The sequence below is a fragment of the Mirounga angustirostris genome, unplaced genomic scaffold, assembly GCF_029215605.1.
Source record: "Mirounga angustirostris isolate CCGP_5_RB_7025 unplaced genomic scaffold, mMirAng1.0.hap1 SCAF_7, whole genome shotgun sequence".
NCBI classification, from domain to species: Eukaryota; Metazoa; Chordata; class Mammalia; order Carnivora; family Phocidae; genus Mirounga; species Mirounga angustirostris.
The window spans coordinates 93814996-93820995 of NW_026991715.1; the positions used below are offsets into that span (position 1 = coordinate 93814996).

The window sequence follows — 6000 nt, forward strand, 5'->3', positions numbered from 1 at the left end:
TGTTTAAATTACCATTCCTAATGGCAAAGGTAATATTCAGTTGTTTGCATAGGCCCTGTTATGTATGTATATTGCCCCCCAGCTTTTAGCTGTTATAAAACACATTGCCATGACCATTTCTTTAGCTTAATCTTTGCCTTTTTTTTTTAAGATTTATTTTCTTTATTTGAGAGAGAGACCATGAGCAAGAGGGGCAAAGGGAGAGGGAGAGAGAATCTCAAGCAGACTTCGTTGAGCACGGAGCCCGACTTGGGGCTCGATCTCACAACCCTGAGATCATGACCTGAGCCAAAACCAACAGTCGGTTGCTCAACTGACTGTGCCACCCAGGCACCCATAATCTTTGCTTTCGTTACCATTGGATAAATTCTAGAAATGTCTGCAGTGTCTAGGTTAAAAGGTAAGATGTTTAAAGACTCGGATGCACAGAGTCACATTACTCTCCAGAAGAGTTAAGTCATTTTACTTTCCCACCAGCAGTGTTTGAGAGTGCCTGCTTCTTATCTGTGGGCGTTACTATTTTACAAATAATACTCTTAAAGATCCTTCATGCGAAAACAGCAGTGAATGAAATTAAATGTCTCTTGAACTCATTGAGAAGGATTCTTGATCTTTATGAAAATTGACAACCTTTTCGTGAAGTTGCTTTAAAAAAACACACAAGCTTTAAAAAAATCACTCTCCTCTCTCTTTTTTTGTCAGAGAATTTTAGACATAAAGGTAACTTTTAAATCTTCTAGGCCAGTGGTTTAGTGCTGTGTTTGGAAAGGATTGTGACCCATTAGTGACTGTGAAGTCATTTTAATGGATTTTGACTTTGTTTTGATGAAATTTAGAATAGAAAATGTCAGCCTGCATTGTATGTAGTAATGATAAGTTTAGGTATGTGCGTGCGTGTGTGCGTGTACATATTTATCTACATAGATGAATGTAGAGATTATTACTAAAATGTGTTTCTGACTCAAGGTCATGGTCAAAACAATGTGTAACGTTCAGTAGTCTTTCCCTCTACACCATATTGTCCTTTTATAAATGATTTATTTAAAAAAGAAGTAACTTCTGATTAGCATTCTATTTAGAAGGAATACTTTATTTACTAGCTTTTTCATATTTTTGTTTTACAGTGATAGGTGAGGGCTCTCAGGCAGATACGAGACCAGCCCTCGTAGGCTCTGGATGTCATAAAAGATAATACTAAATATAAAATCTAACATGAAGCATATTTTGTTATATGCATAATGTTTAGCAAGCACTGACAGTTGACAAGTTATAGGGTCAGTCATCTCTTCGAGTCCGCTCTCTGTCCCCTAATGGCTAATGCTTTGAACTAAGTGTCTCTGAGCCTTCATTCTCTTACTCATCAAATGATATCATAGTTTCTACCTCATAAGATTGTTGCAAGGTTTAAATAAATATGATGCCTGGTATGTACTACACTCAGAACAACTTGCAGCTTTTATTTTTGATGCTGATTACATTTAAAACTCAGTACCATGTCATGTGTGCACAAGTACATGTCTGTGTGGATGTGGACGGACTGTGGTGTATATCTCCATGTCTAACCAGAATATCCATCCATACTCCCTCTGTTTTTTGTTTTGTTTTGTTTTGTTTTCCCAGGGTTTCCTAGTCTTGAACTACTGGCTACATGGCTACCAAATGCCTAAGGGAGTTCTTCACAGCTGAGTTAAGAAGCTGGAATTGGTTCTAGACGCTGGGTAGATGCAAAGCAGCCTAACTCTTCCAAGTACCAACATTTCTCACCTCCGATTCCGGCCTCTACTTTGAGAAGGATACCTTAGCTTCACCGACTTCCAGTAGAACAGAAGCCCATTTCCTCCCCCCATCAGTGAAAAAAAAATCTAATGCTTCAAATGTAAATTGTTCATATAAAAGGAACGTACAGTCTGTTTTACAGAAGTAAATCGACCATCAAGAGAAGACTGGCCTCTAATTTATATTGCTTTGCACTTTGGTCTGATATTAAGAAACAGCATTCTTCTTTGGTGAAATTTTGGGTGCCAAACACCTACCCAGAATGTCCAGGGCTTTCCTTTTCAGAAGTTAGCATTCTCCTTTTGACCGTCCAAGTCATTATGAATTCTGACCTGTATTAGGAACATGTTGGACAATGGAAAAATTTCTCTGGATTGTTTTAGTAATATTTTTTGGATTATACTTCCTTTCTGTACCAATTTCTTTTAATTTAAAGAACTATAAGCCAGGTTATATTATCTCCCAACAGGTAATATAGCTCTTTTCTTTTATTAACTATTCTGTCTGTACCCCAGCCATCTCCTGATATTTGGTAGAGTAACACTTTTACACGTGTGCTTGCCTCCTAATTTAAAATACTGTATCCGCATGTAGATATAATGTACATAACAGTTTAACCTCAAGGTTGCTGGAGTCAGGGCCCCTGTGCCTGAGACACTAATACAGAGTGTGTTCGCACTTAGCCATGGGCTGGGCTCAAGAACCTGATACCAGGGTTGATGTGGATTACCTAGGACCCTTCCTGCAGTATTCATATGATATTTTTATTTTGTCATTGTCATTTTGTGTGTATGTGTGTGGTGTGTGTGTTTTTAATGGGAATCTTGTTTTAAAATGTAATTTCTAAAGTTTAACACAAAATGTTTTATTCGTTGTGTAGCATATATAATAGAGAGGTACCTTAAAATTTTTTTGTTTTTCTTTTCGTCATAAATACTCCTGAGTACTAGTGGTCACTTCCCATGGTATTCATTTGACTTTACTGTCAAAGATCATTATTCTGTGCATTAGTAACCCTGGAAAGGGAGGAACAAGAAGGCCCTATTGACTGGGTTTCGTGGCTCTGGAATGCATGCATCCTAGCATGGATGTCGCATCCTCACCAGGGTGTTAACAAGGCCTGCTCATAATGTTGGAGCCCGTTACACCAGGTCAGGTTGGTTCAGAGGCCCATCTCCAGTGGAAGGGTACTCCTATGTGGTGCAAAGCTTCAAGCTCATGAATCCCATTCCCGTCATCTCTGGTGTCACCTGCTGCTGTGGCCCTGGCAGGTTTTCCAAACTCCCAAGTGCTCTGCAGCCTGAATGTGTGGATGGCACTATCACGCTGACCGTGCACGGAAAGGACTTTGGCATTCGGTTGGCACTCCTTTTCCCTTGTTCAGTATTAGGTTCTGATTTGCCCCTTGCCATTGTTTCCAAAGATTAAGGAATGTCAGTAACATTTCCAAGGACCAATAAGAACCTCCTGTTGACTAAACCTCTTCCCGTGGAAGCACACTCTACTACTAAAGGGAAGGGCCCTGGGCTCTGTTTTGTCCTTTGCATTGAGAACGGTGTGGGGATCAATGTGTGTGTATGTGATTTGTTTCTTGGGTTGGCTTGGCTTTTTAGTTTTTCTTTTTCCTTTTCTAAAAATACATCCTTCCCTCCCACATGGTACCAAATTAATTTCTATTTTTGAGCAGTTGAGTCTCCAAGTGTAAAAAAAAAAAAAAAAATAAGGAAATCTCTATTTGTGAGGTAGATGTTGTAAGCTTGACAGTGGTTGTGGAAGTGAGTTAACTTTTACCACTCTCCACATGACAGCTTTATATCAAACTGGTTAGGAGAGCCCAGGGGTGCGGGAGGGGCGGGGGGAGGAGGCAATTCTTCTGAACGAATGGACTTTTTGTTGTTGTTTTTGCATGTTTAATATAGAAGTTCTTGTTCCTTGGGAGATCATGGCCTTCGAATATGCACACCACCTTTGAATTGTGCCTACTAAATTATAGCAGGGGACTTTGGCACCCAAGGAATTCTGACTTTCTGGGATTATAGTAGTAATTCCCAGCCGTACCCTGGACTTTATTTTGCTAACCATAATTGAGCAACTGTAAATTACTGCTATATTAATGTTTTAAAGCACTGGGATAGTCTAATTCTAACTTGTAATTAATTATGTTTGCCAATTATCTGTTTGAAATAAATTTGTGTCTGAACAGCTATGGAAACTGTTAAATTGTACAGATATTATTCATGACAGCTTTGTACTGTGGAATGTGCTTAATAAAAAACAAAAAGTTTGACTTTTGTCCAATAAATTGCTAAGTAATGTCAATAAATCAAGTATGAGTATTATGCAGTACACCTAATCTGGCTTCATGCAATTGTTACTTCAGCTACTAATTCAAAGCCAATACTCTTAATAAAGTGTTGCAATACTCTGATGCTCTGTTAAGAAATTTTTCAAAAAACTGTTACGTTCTTTCAGTAATTCACTGACGTACCATTAAGGTTGGTAGTTCTAAAAAATCATCTGCTCTGTAAAGTGGAGTTGAAAGCAGACTGCTTTCTGGCTCTTGGGGGGTTTGTGTGCGAGAATGTCAGCGCCTGCCTGGGGGTGTTTCGCTGAAAGCTCGCTTTCACCTCCGGACCTGGGAGCTAGCTTCCCATAAGTTCTTAACTGCTTCCCGGGTTACTGGAAAAATAGGAAGGGGGCCCCTTTGGTGTCCCAAGTGGCTCTGAGGGTGAGTGGATCCTCTGGGTCCCGAAGGAGCAGGTGGCGGTGTGAGAAGTGCCCTTGCTGCCTGCCCCCTGTGAGCGGCGGACGTGGGATCGTCCGTTTCCCACGCTCGCAGATGCGCACGTCACCGGTTGAGGACTCTAGCGGGAGGAATGCCATTTGCGTGTGCAGGGTTCTGCCCCGAAGTCCCGAGTAGTGGCAGAGGTTTCCCGGTAACTGGCTCTCCCCCCATGAGTCCACCAAATTGGTAACGTGGACCTTGGGGATGAGAGTACTTCTATACAGTGTTGCCTCCACCCGTTTTTCTCGTAAATGTTTTAAAAATAAGTAATACGCATATGGTTAAGAGAACCTCTTTGTAAGCCATAAGAAGACTAAAAAGTGATACTTTCACCCTTGACCTTCAGTCCCCCACTCATCATCATCCAGTTTTTTGTATATCCTTCGACAGTGAGTAATAGTCTGTGTATAGCAGGCTATGTGTATGTATCCATGTGTATGTTATACACGTACACACCCCACCCCACCCCTTCTAACGGCAGCGGAAGCATGCTATACGTGCGGTGCCGCGCTTTGCTTTTTCATCTATTCATAAGGAGATCCCTCCGTGTCCGTGCATGTGATTCTGCCTCCTTCGTGGGCGTGACCGTGTAATAGTGGTTACCATAATTTATGTACCAAGTTCCTTGAGGTGGAGTTTAGGTTGTTTCTTGCCTTTTCCTATAGCGACTATCATCTTTCACAGCTCTCTCTATCCCTGCCTGTGCTGAGTGTGAAAAACCACTGGGATTTTGGGCTCATCATGATGAACAGATGTTGAGCCCAAACACTGCTGCAGAGCGGGAAGGACCTCAGGTGTCAGGTGGTCTTAAGCTCTCCGGTCGCCTCCGACCCTCACAGAGTTGGTGTTCAGTAAATGATAGTTTCTTTCTTCCCCAACAGGTGAGGTGTTAATGCAGGAAATTCACAGCTACAAATGCATCCCGTATCGATTATGGAGATTCTAAGAGAGGTTTTGTAGAACTCTTTGGATATATAATCAGAGGATAGAGTGGTGCTTTGCCATTTCAGCCTGTTGGTTTTCTAGTTAATAAGGAGGAAGGAAGTTGGACCATCTGGCTAATAATCCTGTTACTAATTAGCTGTGTGGCAATACCCCCTTTGGGGTCTTAGCTTCTCCATGTATAAAAGAAGGTGTCACTAGCTCAAGTCCAGGAGGGCACATGCCCCAGCTCTGGATGATCTGTTGGCTTGCAGGAATGCAGACCCAGTAATGCCAGGTCTAAATTTTTAAGAAAAACTGAAAATCCAGTTTATGTAGAGACCCAATTTATAAAAGTTGGCAACTTTTTTGTGGGGGGGGAGACTTCTTAAATTCAATCACTGGAGCACCAGTTTGCTATCCCTGAACCAACATGATGTTAAGCATTTCTAGTAGTGACCTCTTGAAATATTGTGTCTAACTGAACACTTGGAGAATAGAAGAGATTCCAGAGAAAA

General features: G+C 41.2%; 1 protein-coding gene across 8 annotated transcripts in view; it reads left to right on the forward strand.

Annotated features, from left to right (window-relative positions):
* Window positions 1-4204, forward strand: part of FBXW11 (F-box and WD repeat domain containing 11) — a 123364-nt gene extending 119160 nt beyond the window's left edge. For all 8 annotated transcript variants that reach the window (XM_045901337.3, XM_064596571.1, XM_045901379.3 and 5 more), the window contains one exon: window positions 1621-4204. The gene's annotated coding sequence lies outside the window, so the exon portion shown is untranslated. The remainder of the gene's footprint in view (window positions 1-1620) is intronic.
* Window positions 4205-6000: the final 1796 nt, after the last annotated feature.